Genomic DNA, 14,936 nt, shown 5'->3' on the forward strand with positions numbered 1-14,936 from the left:
AAGCCCAAGACCAACAGTGGTTAAAGCCAAAGAGACCAGAGGTTTGGAGACTGGCTGAGAGAGGCAAATCCCAGCCACTTCTTGATCATGGACCTTTCAGAGATCAAACATCACATCCCCTTTGCTGGAGCACTCAGGTCCTCAAAGGTGAGCTGGCTGCCAAGCGGCTTCTGCATACTGCTGCCTCACCCAGCCTCTAGAGCAGCCTAATTAGTTCATGAAGTGAATGCGTTATGAACTTGTCTTTAAAAGTGTTTCAGGGCTGCTGAGAAGGCTCAGTGGGTAATTGCATGGGCTCCTCTTCCACAGGACCTGGGGGTTTGATTGGCAGCACACACCCTATCTGTTACTGCAGTCCCAGGCAATCTGACGCCCTCTTCTGGCCTCCATGGGCACTGCATGTGCATGGTGTATAGATACATGCAGCCAAAACACCCAAAAAAGCATAAAATAAAAATAGGTTTAAAAGAAAAAGCGTTACAAAACTCAGCCTAGATTCCATCTGGACTCTGTTAGCTCTTTATGTTGCAAGAATGAAACCCAGCAGTGTCTACGCCCAGGTGACTCAGCATGGCATGGGTGTTTTTCCATGACTCCCTGTGGCAGTAACCTGGCCAGGTGTTTCAAGGGCAGGCACCTTGTCCCTTGTCCTGCAATAGGTGCACTCCTTGCAGGCCAGGTGGGCAGCAGAAAAGGGAAGCAAACCTCTGCTCCTCCCAGCAGCGCATTCACTCCAGGCCCTTCCCAGGCACGATTTAGAGTCATGAGCTAGAGAGGGCAGGAGGCATTTCCAAGATCTCTCACACGTTGGAGGGTCCCAAATAGACCTCTTCTTGTTTTAAGAAGTTTGTCCTACTTGTCCTTTAGTGTGGGAACATGCAGGTTAAAACAAGAAAAGAAACTGAGACCCAAAACGTTTTTGTAATTGAGTTTTAAGCTGTGGTCCTCACATCCACGTGTGAGTTCACACACTGCGTACTCACAGAGGCCAGAGGAAGAGATCCGGTATTCTCTATAGCTTGCCTATTGATTCCATGCAGAATTTTTCCCCGAACCTGGGGCAATATTTTTTTTTCAGCTAAATTGGAAGCCAGCAAGCTCAGAGATCTTCCCACCTCTGCCCCTCTTGGAGTTGTTGCGCCTGACTTATTACGTGGGCGCTGAGATCCAGGCTAACCACGATGACTGTGTAAGGAGTGCTTTTGGTCACTGACGCAGTTTGGTTTCTGTCACTGTGACAGACCACTGGCCAAATACACCTTAGAAAGGAAAGGGTTTGCTTGGCTTACAGCTCACAGTCCTGGGGGGAAGTCAGGACAGGAACTCAAGGAGGAAACAAGAGGTAGAAATTCACAGAAGCCGTGAAGAAAGGCTGCACACTGACGTGTGCAACCTAAGGGTTGCTCAGCCTGTTTCTTTACACTCCCCAGACCACCTGCCTCCCAAACCAATCATTAGTAAGAAAAATGTCCCACAGACGTGCTTACAGACTGTTGGAGGTCGCCCCTCCATTGAGGTTCCTTCTTGCAAGGTGACTCTAGCTTGTGTCAAGTTGATAAAAGCAACCAACACAGCCACTGGCCAGTCTCCACACCCCACCCCAGCTCCCAAAAGCAACAACATGGTGGGAATTGTATCTCTAGCAATGCAGAGACTAAGGCAAGACAGAGATGTAGGAGAAGGGGACAACCGGCATCGGGTAAAGGGCCACTGTGGCCCTGAGTTCCTTTACTTCTCGGAGAGGAATTCCTGCTTAGAGGAAGCTTCTGTGTCTACCACTAAACAAAGAAACATTCCCAGGCTGTGCTCTGACCTAAAGGTGAAAATATATATATATTTTAAAATCAGGTTTCTTTGCAAAAAAAAAAAAAAGCATTCTATTTATTAATGGGCTGTAACAAAAGCAAACTTGGACAGTAATTACTTTTATGGAAGACACCAAACCCAAACACAGTTCCCATATTTACCAAGGACACATTTGTTTGCTGTTTGCTACATGGCGCCTATGAATCATCTGACAGAAAACAGCTGCAAGACCTCTATCCTCAGGGCATGACGGCTCTGACAGGAACTGTGTCCTACCCTCTGATCCAGTGCTGACAGAATTTGCATAGCAAATGCTCCAGCCACTAAGCCTGCCTTGGAGTGTCAACCTGCCCCTTCCCACAGGTATCAGAAGTGCCTCACTTCCCCGGTCTCCGGCCCCAGCATGAAGCATACACCTTCAAATTGACAGATTCAGAGTGCTTGTCTTTCTGACCACATCCACTGGCTGCTTCGATTTTAATTCATATAATTTCTGTCATTCAGAAAAATGTCAAGAAAGAACAATATAAAGAATTCATATATACAGGCCGGGCGGTGGTGGCGCACACCTTTAATCCCAGCACTTGGGAGGCAGAGGCAGGTGGATTTCTGAGTTCGAGGCCAGCCTGGTCTACAGAGTGAGTTCCAGGACAGCCAGGGCTACACAGAGAAACCCTGTCTCAAAATACCAAAAAAAAAAAAAAAAAAAAAAAAAAGAATTCATATATACGTATCTCATGTAGACTTGGCTGTCTATGCCTCTAGAGTGCCTGAATTAAAGACATGCACTGTGCATTCTACCCAGCCCAATGTTTATTTATTATTTTTGTTTATGGCTATGTGTGAGTTTTATGTGCACAATGTTTATGTAAATGTCCAAAGAAGTCAGAGGGCATTGGATCCCCTGGAACTAGAGTTACGGTTATGAGCAGCCTGATACTGGAAGCCAAATTCAGGTCCTTTTTGCAAGAGCAGTCAGCATTCTTAACTGCTGAGCCATCAGTCCAGCCCCTCACATAATTCTTATTTCCCAGTCACTGAGTTCATTTTCCATTTCGACAACAGAGCATCTGATAGTGATTCATTTATAAAGAAAAAAGATTTATTTTGGCTCAAAGTTTTAGGAAGTTCAAGAGAGAGTTGGGCTCTATGTTAGTTTAATTCACAAAGAAAAGCAGAAAAGCAAACAGATTCTTTGTAACAAGAAAAGGAACAAAGCAAAGACAGGGCACATTATAGCTGTCCACTCTTGTGACAGCTAACCCATGCTCATGGGAACTCTATGCAGGAAGTGTCTTCAGCTCAAATACTTCTTACAGACCCCACAATTTCTCAAGTCAAGAGTTAGGAGAGACACAGTGGCTGTTACCCATAAACACTTCAGTGTTTCATTTTCCAAGACAAGAAAAGACAGATACTCTGTTTTGTTTTCTATGATATGATCTCCTGTAGCTCAGGTTGGCCTTGAACTTCTCATCTCAGCCTCTATCTCCTAAATGCTAGGATTACAGATATCTGTGTACCACCTCATCCAGATTTTAGGAAACAATGTTCTCTGCACAACCACAGTGCAGTTAATACAATCAGAATTAACCATTCTTTTTCTTTTCTTTCCTTGATGGCTCCAACCATCTCCTTGGTTTTTGTTTTTTCTTTCCTGAGTCTAGGATTTCCAAGACCACATAACATTTTGTTGTCAAGTCTATTTGTGCTCTTTTATTCTGAAACAGTTTGTGAGACTCTCTTTTTGTTTCTTTACTCTGACTTTTTTTAGATGATAGATCAGTGGTTCATAGAATGTCTTTGAATTTGGATCTGCCTTGTGTTTCTTCATGAGGAGGCTCGAGATACGCCTTTTGGGCAGGACTTTCACAGGGACAAGGATATGACCCTCTCTGAGCATATGATACTAGATGCTGGTTTATATTAAAACACAGATCTTAGGTGACTTCATTAAGTACCATTGGCCACTACCTGTGAGAGACCTTATTAGCCTGAGGCCTGCTGCAAGCAGAAAATTAGGTGAAGGCCGGAGTTCCTGGTAATGACAGGGTATGCATACAGTCTGCACACAGCCTTCCCGATGGCCTTGAACTTGAGATGCTGCCAAGGATGGATGTGAATTTCTAGTCCCTCTGCTTTCATTTCCCAAGTGCTGAGATTACAGGTGTGTGTCACCACCCATGTCTTATAAGATGGTTGGCATCTGGCCCAGGGCTTTGTACACAACAGTCAGCTTCACTTCCAACTAAGCTCTGTCCCTGCCTTTCCTTTCCTCTCCTCTCCTCTCCTCTCCTCTCCTCTCCTCTCCTCTCCTCTCCTCTCCTCTCTCCTCTCCTCTCCTCTCTTCTCTCCTACCCTCCCTTTTCTACCCTTCCCTTCTCTTTCCTTTGCTTATTCATTCCTTTCTTCATTCCTTTGTTTGTTCCTTTCTTTTTGGAGGGAGTGGGAACAAGATCTTGCTATGTAGCCTAGGTTAGCCTCAGATGTGTGATCCTTCCTATGTAGCTAGCTGGCCTTAGACTTTGGCACCAGCTACACTTGGCACATAGACATACATGCAGTCAAAACACCCATACACATAAAATAAACTTAAAAAAATAAAAAAGATGCTCTCTTGGCCTTAGCACCATCTTCCTTGAAACTCCTGTGTCACAAGAAGCAAATGCACAGGATGAAGCATAAGAGAAGGATAAGGCAGAGGCCCAAGTAAAATAGCCTGTGCATCCACAAAGGCTGGGGCCAAACCCAGGCCTCACACAAGTGCCAGTACAGACTGGCTTGCTCAGTGGCTAAGAACACACACTGTACTTTCAGAAGACCCAAGCTGAGCTGGGAACTACCATGAACCACAACCCCAGTCTACACCACTCTTGTCATCATTGTAACCATAGCACAAGACCAACGAGGTAGGCTTAACTGTCTTCCTGCACAGGGCCGATAGCTGGGCTTTCCAAGGTACAGCTCTCTTGAATTCCCGTGCAACCCCTCACCAGAGACTGTGTGAATGCAAACACAAATCCAGAGCCTCTCACATACTCTGCAAGCAGCCAACGACTGAGCTACATTTCTGGCCCTTATATTTACTTACTTTTTGTTGGTTTGTTTATTGAGACAACCTTGAACTTTCGACTCTGCTGCCTCTGCCTCTCTAATAGCTGGTGGTTATGAGTGTAGCTGTCATGTCTCAGAGACCTGGATTGCTTTTTTCTGTTTTTCAAGTTCAGAGCATCGGACTCAGGATCTCATATAAAGGAAGCGGACTCAGGGTCTCATATAAAGGAAGCAAGCTAGCTGTTTTCCATACCCCAGGCTTGTAACAATGAAGTTTCTTCACCCCGCCTGCAGAGAGCATATTCTTGCAGCAGCTTGTTTAGCCCAGAGTTTCCTGGGTGCTTTACCAAGGAGAAACTCTCTCCTGCAAGTGGAAAGCGCACAGTCACACTGGTATTAGAGAGCAGTGGCCCTGTGGTGCTGCTCCATGTTCCTCGTCTTTAGATTTATTACCTAATACAAATATCTATTACAGTGTATCATTTACAAAATGATGCAAGGAAAACAGATACAATGGTTTGACACAAATAAGAAAAATAGTTTTGATCTGCAGTTGTTTAGTCACCACCACTGCCTGACCAATGCTTTTTTTTTTTTAATCTGTCTTGTTTGGTTTATTTTCATTTGCCTATTTGTTTTATAAAAAGAGAGAGAGAGAGGGCATGGAGTTGGAGGGGGGCTAGGAATATGAGGAAGAGGATACAGGAGGCCATGAGGGAGGGGAAGCCATGGCCAGACTATATTGCTAGATAAATATGATTTTCTTTATTTTCTTTTCTTCTCTTTTCTCTTCTTTTCTTTTTTCTTTTTTTTTCCCTTCCCTTCTCCCTCTTGCTCCGGCCAGGCTTGCTCTGGCCCAAAGTACACTGTAGCTTCAGACACCCATACGAGGGCATCAGATCTCATCACGGATGGTTCTGAGCCACCATGTGGTTGCTGGGATTTGAACTCATGACCTCATAAAGAGCAGCTGGTGCTCTTAACTGCTGAGCCATCTCACTAGCTTGAAAAAATTTTCAATTAAAAGAAAATGAAGAAAAAATAGTACCTGGTTGCTAACTGCACTCATTCCTGCTAGTGTGTCTGCCTGAAGGCTCTGACGTTGAGTTATGTGCCTCAGGCAGATGTATCCACATTTGCACATACACACACACACAGAAAGAAAGACAGGTGGTATAGTGCGTATCTTTAATCCCAGCACTCAGGAGACAGAGGCTGGTCGATCTCTGTGAGTTTGAGGCCAGTCTAGTCTACATAGCAAGTTCTAGGACAGCTAGAGCTATGTACTAGAGAGAACTTAGGTCAAGAAACAAAGAGCAAAACAACAACAATAACAAAAGACACCAAGGCACGGGTATATATTAGAAATCATGAGTTTACACTGCTAATTCTAATTCCAGCACAGCAAAGATCCTCCCTATCCATGTGCCATCTTTCCTTAACACTGTGAGAACCTAGCTCCATTTAGCCAAAGCCCAGGAATACCCAGGGCAGCATTTCAGAATTGTTAATTTATAGTTCTGCTGAAAGGAAAACTAACTAGGTTCAGTCCGATGGCAGTTCGTTTCCTAAGTCTTCTAAGGTTTGTTTTATTATTTTTTATGTGTATGAGAACTTTTGCCTTCGCATACGTATGTTCACCATGTATGTGCCTGGTACCCTCAAAGATCAGGAGAGGGCTTTGGATCCCTTGGGACTGGAGTTACAGTTATGAGATGCCATGTGAGAGCCAGCAATGGAAACTCGGGTCCTCTGGAAGAGCAACACGTGCTCTTAACCAGTGAGCCAACTCTCCAGGTCTTGACTAGAATTTTTATTTTTTTAAAGATTTATTTATTTATACGAGTGCTATATTTGCTTGTATGCCTGCATGACAGAACAGGGCATCAGATCTCATTACGGATGGTGGTGAACTACTATGTGGTTGCTGGGAATTGAACTCAGGACCTCAGGAAGAGCCAGTGCTCATAACCTCTGAGCCATCTCTCCAGCTCAATGACTAGAATTCTTTTAAGTTAAAAGTATGTACAGTGAAAGACACAATTCTAAGTATGCAATCCCGAAGATTCACCATTGTAGCACACGCGCCTTCTAAGGTCCTGGCTATTCTCAGTTTTGTTTTGTTTTTTTTTCTTTCAGAAAACCTGTTTATTGCTTCTGCCTAGTCGGCCAGCCCAACTCAGAGACAGGCAGTGTTCCAGTGTCTGTGACAGATCTGTAACAGGAACTAGCTGTCCACCTTTCAGTGTGCCTAACTTCAGCACCGCCTCCTATCACTGGTTCTCCAGTTCCCTTCTGTGGCTTCTCCAGATTTGTTTTACAGTTCAGCTCCAAATGCTCTTCCCAACCAGGTGGCATCAGGAAGCTTGATGCAGAATTGGTACCCACACATCTACATTGTGTAGACTTTTAATCCAGCTCTAGCTTTTAATCCAGCACTCGGGAGGCAGAGGCAAGCTGCTCTCTGAGTTCAAGGCCAGCCTGGTCTACAGAGTGAGTTCCAGGATAGCCAGGGTTACACAGAAAAATTCAGTCTGGAAAAAAACCAATAAATAAATAAATAAATAAATAAATAAATAAATAAATAGGAGCTGGAGAGATCTGTCAGTGGTTCAGAACACTGGCTGTTCTTCCAGAGGACTCAAATTCATTGACAGCACTTACATGACAGCTCACAACTGTCTGTAACTTTAGCCCCAAAGCATCCAATGTTGTCTTCTTGCCTTCTTGGTCACAAACATATATTCAGACAAACACGCATACAAATGAAATAGAAATAAAGTCTCAAAAGTATTAAACTTTTTAAAATTAGCATATGTGATGGTTTGTATATGCTTGGCCCAGGGAGTGGCACTATAGGAGGTGTGGCCCTGTTGGAGTAGGTGTGGCCTTGTTGGAGTAGGTGTGTCACTGTGGGTGTGAGCTTTCAGACCCTCATCCTAGCTGCTTTGAAGGCAGTCTTCTCCTAGCAGTCTTCAGATGAAGATGTAGAACTCTCAGCTCCTCCTGCACCTCCTCCTCCTCCTCCAGCCTAGATGCTGTCATGTAATAATGGACTGAACCTCTGAATCTGTAAGCCACCCCCAATTAAATGTTGTTTTTATAAGAGTTGCCATGGTCAGGGTGTCTCTTCACAGCAATGAAATGCTAACTAAGACTGCATGCGAGGTATTAGAGATCATTATAGCATTTTCCAATTTAAGTGTCTTAATGCTCCTTCCCCTTGCCTCCCCCTCTCTGCTGCTCTAACGCCCCTTGTAGCCCCTTTGCATCTTTCCTGTCCCATGCACCCTCTCCTCCACTCCCATTCATCCTCATCCCCTATTTTCATCCTTCTTAGTTTCTTCTCTAATTTCCCAAGCCTAACTCTTTTAACTTTTCCCCCCATCTTTCTTGTGTTGAAACATTGCCTCATGTAGCCCACAGTGGCCTCGAACTTGAAGTCACTAATCTGGTTTTGATCTGATCCTCTTGCTGGGAACACAGAGGAGCACCACCTCAACTGTCTCCATTTGATGGTCACAGTCCTCCCTTCCCACTGGACTGTCTAGCTGGTGCCATTCTCACAAGGGTGCCTTGTGAACAGTACTGTGACAGACAGTTTAGCAAATGTGAAACCACCCATCCCACCACCAGGACTTGGCAAGTGGACAGAGTGGAGAAAATAAGCAAAAAAAGGTGGGTGGGCCCCAAGCACCCTGCAAACACTTATGAATGACTCCCTTTAATACAACCTAGGAAGGACTCTAGAGGGTAGAAACCAAGGCGAGGTCCTAGAACCAGGAAATTACACCCACGTTAATATTTAGAAAACCATGGGGTTGTAATAGCCTACTTTCTGGGCCTCTGAATGAAAGAGTCAGTGTGGTTCAGCCGTGAGCATGTGTGAAAGGGCTCTTTGACACAGCTACACTCAGCTCCAGTCTTCACTAGGGCCCTTAGTAACACTTCCTTGCTCTGCAAGAGAGTCTATACAGAACACACCCAGACAACAAATTCTCAGCACAAAGGAGAGTACCCCAGAGGGCCAAGTGGACGCGGGAGGGGAGTGGGTAGCGGGTAGCGGAGGGGGTTGCCTCTAGATCAGACAAAGATAGACATTAGGTGTTTCTGCAGGAGTGGGTTTTAAAGAGAAGTGAGGGGAGTCTGTGCTGGGTTGAGTTGGTAAGTCTTGATTGGACTGGTTAGCCAGAGTAATGAAATAATAAATTTTGATTGCTGGACCTTGGAGTTTTAGTCAGGCACAAGGAAGTAGCCAAATAATGGGATAGACCTTGGGAGCAAGCTTTAGAAATGGAATCTAACAGTTGAGCAAGGGGAGAAGGAAGGGGGGATGGCCAAGACATGCCAGAACCGAGTTTGCAGTGCTTGGGTCTGTTCCATAGCCCTTCGTCCTCAAGGGCAGTGGAAGTGTTGTAAATCTTTCTGTTATCCTCCTGCCTCAGCTCCAGCTCCCTTTCTGGTGACCAGAGGTGTCTAGTTCAAAGTTGGAGTTTTAATGGAATTTTCTTAGTCACCCTGATGAATCTTGTTTCCCAATGCATCCGACTTGAATTGGTTGAATAATTGATGAACTCACTCCACAGACTTGTTGAACTGAAGTGCCTTTCCTTTCAGGATTCTGCATTTTAGCAGCGGGTAACCAAGAAGGTATTGCTTAACAAGCCAAGTGGGATTTGGTTAGCAGGGGAGCAGTGGGCAGGCACTGAGCCTGACAACTTCTACCTAGATTGTTTCAACACCTGCTGCCTAAGGAATGTACCTGCCTCTGGCTACGGTGCGACACATTGGCCATTATGTCAGACTCATGATTGGCCTCTCACTCAGGCCATGGCCTGATCTAATAGCCTTCGAGAGACAAAGACAAGCAGGCAGCCAGGGAAACTGACTTTGTACAACTCCAGTAGAACACCTTCAAAACGAGCTGGCTGAGTTGCTGCTGAATTTGGGGGTGTCCCATTTAGACCTAGAGGTAATGTAATGGTTTTTAACCTTGATTTTGGTCACATTCACATGTTCAAACACACGTGTGCGTACCCACACACAAATAAGAAAGTAAATAACTGGTTGACTAAGCTTAGCCAATCAAGTTTCACTCATTCAAACATTCATTCATTCACTTATTCATTATGGTGGAGTTGGAGATCAGGGCTTCTGAGAGCTCTAGTACTGAGCCTCACCCAGCCCAGTTGTTTTCTACGCTTCTTTTCTGCTTCCCCACAAATGCTGTCTGAGCCAGTCAGTCGGGATTCTTAGACTCTGGTCTGGGAGCTGTTTGAATCCATTTGTTTTCTTGAATCCATTTGTTTTCCCTGTTCCGCTAACTCTGCTGGATTAAATACCGGTCTGAGCAATTTTCCTTTTAAGGGTTGTACTGACAGGATCCAAGGCAAAGCTGCAGCCCAGGATTACAAGGCACTAAGGTGCAAAGAGGTGCACTCACCTGTGTGCTTCACCACTGTAGGGCTCCAACCAGCAAGGTGAGGCTCTGTGGACTTGGTGTGTGTGGTGGTGGTGGTGGTGGTAGGAGTGTTTTCTTTCCTTAAAAAAAGTTATGATTATTTGTGAGTGTGTGTGTGCGCGCGCGTGCATTAGTGTGTGCACGAATGAGTGCTCCCATGCCTGTACCTGCATGTGAAGACTAGGTTTTCACTCCAGCTATATACTTTTATTGCTCTTCCTTTTATGACAAAATACATTTATATATGTGTGTATATATGTATGCCTGAGTGTAGGTATGTGTGCATGTGGATGCACCCTAGGAACCAGAAAAGGGCATCATATCCCCTGGAACTGGAGTTACAGGCAACTGTAAACTGCCTTGTGGATGCTAGGAACCAAACCTGGGTCCTTGGCAAGAACAGCTGATGTTCCTAACCACTGAGTCAACCCTCCAGCATCCCCCATATTATCTTTTGATGGTCTCTCTCAGAACCTGTGTGTTCTGCCCTTCTCCATCCCTGCAGTGCTGGGATTGCAGGCATATGCTACCAGACCCGGCTTTTAAGTGAGTGCTGGGGACCCAAACTCAGCTCCTCATCCTTGCATGGCAAGCACTTTGCCCAACTCTCCACTCACTGTTTCCCTTTTTGATATGAGATCTTGCTATGTTGATCTCTAATCAGGTTAAGTGAGAGATAATGTCTCAGAAAAGGTCTGTCTGTATCACTGAGACAAGCACGGGGAATAATTTACCAACCTGGTACTCTACTTGTTTGGGTTATTCACCCACCGGCAGCCTACTACTTCCTTTACCTGTATGTATTATGCATGTGCACACACACAGACACACAGACACACATACATACACAGCTCTACAAACAATGTATCTAGCAACCTCCCAGAACTCCCTGAACAATATACATTTCTCTGTTCAGTGGTTAAGAAGGCTTACTGCTTTTCCAGAGGCCTGGTTTGGTTCCCAGCACCCACAATACGTGGCTTGCAACTGTCCCAGCTCGAGGGGGATGCCTCTGGCCTCCAACCTCCAAAGGCCCCCCGATACTCATGACCACACACATGCAACTTAAATAATAAAGGTAAATCCTTTCTGAATTGTATAGGGTTGGAGATGTAGCTCAGTTAGTAGAATGTTCCCCTATCATGAATGAAACACTGGGCTCAACATCCATCATCACAGAACAACCTGAGTTATGAAGCACCACTAGGGAGCTACAAGCCGGAGGATCAGGAGTTCTGCAACTCCAGTCCTGGGAATCCAATGTCCTCTTCTAGCCCCCTGGGGCACCAGGCAAACAAATGGTGCACATACATATACACAGGTGAAACACTCAAACACACTAAAAAATAAAATGAAAATAAATCTATAAGACGAAAAAGATGCAAACAAAAACAGGAGAGAAACAAAATAAGTAAAAATAGCTGGGTGTGGTGAAGCACGCCTTTAAACCCCAGCACTCTGGAGGCAGAAGCAGGTGGATCTCTGAGTTTGAGGCCAGACTCGTCTACAGAGTTAAGGACAGCCAGGGCTACACAGAGAAACTGTCTCAAAAAAAACCAAACCAATGAACAAATCAAACAAAACACTGAACAACAACAACAGCAAAATCAGTACCGACAAGACAAATATACTGTTGTGAATATGCTTGTGCACTTGTCTTTGGCTGTTACACACATGCTGGGCACAATCTACAAAGACGAGTTCTCCCTGCATATGCCATATGCAGACATCCATCATTAATGGACACCAGAGGGAAGGAGACTATATTTCTGATAAGGAAGGAACACAGAGCTAGCACCAGGCCCCAGATTTCTGGTCACCTCCCAGGCTTTGCAAACAGGAAGCCAAAGCAAACCATTTACCTTCAGTGTTTCCTCAGCTGTAAACTGGAAATAATTAGTGCCTTCGCTTCTTGATGTGTGGTGGAAGAGCCCTCTGCAAACATGCACATAGCAGAAATGTGAGCTGTCATTAGAGTGGAAGCTTTTAATTATCAATGAAAGCTAAGGGGTTATTAGACTTATGTGAGTTTCCATGTCTAATTAAGAAACCAGATTAGATGTGGCTGTTTTGCTAATGACAAGGGAATTCCCAAACATACCCTTAGTCTTGGCTAGACGATTCCTCTCTGTTTTTGTTTGTTTGTTTGTTTGTTTGTTTGCCTTCTGTTGGCAAATATGGCAAGCTTCTTCTTCCCTCTAGCACCAGCCTGAGTTAGCCTAGTCTGGAAAACCAACTGGCTGGGTTCCGCCTGGTTGGACCAACTGTATCTCTCTGGGAAAGTCACATGGTAAAGTTGGTCCTTGCCTTCATGCACTATTACTTCAGTGGTTCAGTACTGCCAATGAGATGCTTTGGTGCCATAATGAAATACCAAAGGTTCTATGATATACTAAATCAAGAGCTTTAAAAAAATAATTATTTGAAAGTATCATCAACATTTCCCAGCATGTTGGTTCCCAAGAGGATTGTTACACAAGCAGGAGACAGCACCCTCTTCTGGCCAGTGTCACACTTGCATGGCTGTGACGGATTCCCAACCCACTGGATGGGCTCTTCACTTGGGAAGGCCCATGCTGGGGTTATTATCAATCTTGAATAATTGACTTTTGTTTCTTATTGGCCTTTCTTCTTTAAATAAGAAAACTTAAACCTATGATGATGAATAATTTAATGAGTCAATTTGGATAGGCAACGGTGTCCAGTTGTTTGATCAAACACATCTATCCATTGCTGTGAAGATATTTTAATTAATTAATTGGTTTCCACTTACTTTCATACAATATTAGACAATTATAAAATAAAATGAAGCCGGGAAGTGGTGGCACACGCCTTTAATCCCAGCACTTGGGAGGCAGAGGCAGGCAGATTTCTGAGTTTGAGGCCAGCCTGGTCTACAAACAACCAAAAAAAATTTAAAAATTATCTATTTTCTTATGATAAAGAAGAATTTCAACTGTAACTACATACTTTAAGTTGAATTGAAACAAAAAAGCATTCATTAAGATGGTTTTATTGATGCTTGTTGCTGTCTGACACAGGGTCCCACGTAGGCTAGGATGGCTGTGAACTCCTGATTCTCGTATCTCCTTCTCCCCAGTACTGAAAATGCAAGCATGCCCCACCACGCCCAGCCACAGGGCTGTTTGTTTGTTTGTTGTGTGTGTGTGTTGATGTCTATCATGGGGGGGGGGAGGGAAGGCAGCAGGAAACATCACTGAGGGACCAAAGCCTCAGACCCCACACACGCTGCCCAGTGCCTACCTCCTTATGCTGCTGCTGTTGTGCACAACAGAAAAGCAAGAGAGGGAGGGTGCTAAAGGCGATGAAGACAAGAAAACATGGACCACAGCTAGGACCCTCAAGGCTGTCTGCTAAGCCCGTCCTCCAAAGCCAGAGTCCATGCCTCCAAAGGCCCCTGCAAAGAAAAGACCGCAAAGCTGATGCTAACAAGGGAGGGAGAGACCCTGCCCAGCCATGCAGATGCCAGAGCAGGCACAGAGGCCTGGAGGCGCTGATGCCAAGTGAAATGTGTGCATTTTGAGTAGGTACATAATTCTGTTACCTATACAGTTTGAATTTTTCTTCAAATTCAAGCATTATATAAATGTTGGGTTTCATTTTATTTTTCCCATAAGCTATGCTGTGTTGTCAGCATGCAGGACACTTTCTTCTATCTATCTATCTATCTATCTATCTATCTATCTATCTATCTATCTACCTACCTACCTACCTACCTACCTATAGTAGCTTTAGCTCTCTGTCCTGGAATTTTCTTTTTTCTTTTTTTTTTAAACATTTTCTTTTTCTTTTTTTCTTTAAGATTTATTTATTTTAATGTATATGAGTACACTGTCACTGTCTTCAGACACACCAGAAGAGGGCATCAGATCCCATTACAGATGGTTTCTGAGCCACCACGTGGTTGCTGGGAATTGAACTCAGGACCTCTGGAAGAGCAGTCAGTGCTCTTAACCACTGAGCCATCTCACCAGCTCCGTCCTGGAATTTTCTATGTGGACCTGGCTACTCACAGGAGTCCACATGCCTCTGCCTCTGCCTCTGCCTCCAGAGTGTTGAGACTAAGGGCTTGCACCACCAAGCCAGGCCGATTTCTCTGTTTTGTAGTGGAAGGAGAACAGGTGCCACTAACACAATGTTTCCCAAGCTGGGTTGGGAGGTTGTGGGGGGAAATGTCTTTTCTTGCTGGTTTTTGAGATCTTCTTGGCTCCCAGAAAGAATTCCCTGATGACACATGGAGGCACTACTGCCCAAACACTTTGAGGTATGGAAACACTCTAATTTGTGTCTTGTCCTTAACTCCCTTAAAACCTGTTGGACTTTGTGATAGTTTAAATAAGAATGGCTTCCATAGCCTCATATATTTGAATGCTTAGTCATCAAAAAGTGGCACAATTTGAGAAGGATTAGGAGGTGTGGCTTATTATAGAAAATGTGTCGTGTCACTGGGTGGTGGGCTTTGAGGTTTCAAAAGCTTACGGTAGGCCCAGTATCTGTCTCTCTACTTTCTGATCAAGATCAGTTTTCAACTACTTCTCCAGCACCACACCTGCCTGCTAACCATGTTCCCCACCACCATGCTTCCTGCCATGAC

The sequence above is a fragment of the Arvicanthis niloticus genome, chromosome 3, assembly GCF_011762505.2.
Source record: "Arvicanthis niloticus isolate mArvNil1 chromosome 3, mArvNil1.pat.X, whole genome shotgun sequence".
NCBI classification, from domain to species: domain Eukaryota; kingdom Metazoa; phylum Chordata; class Mammalia; order Rodentia; family Muridae; genus Arvicanthis; species Arvicanthis niloticus.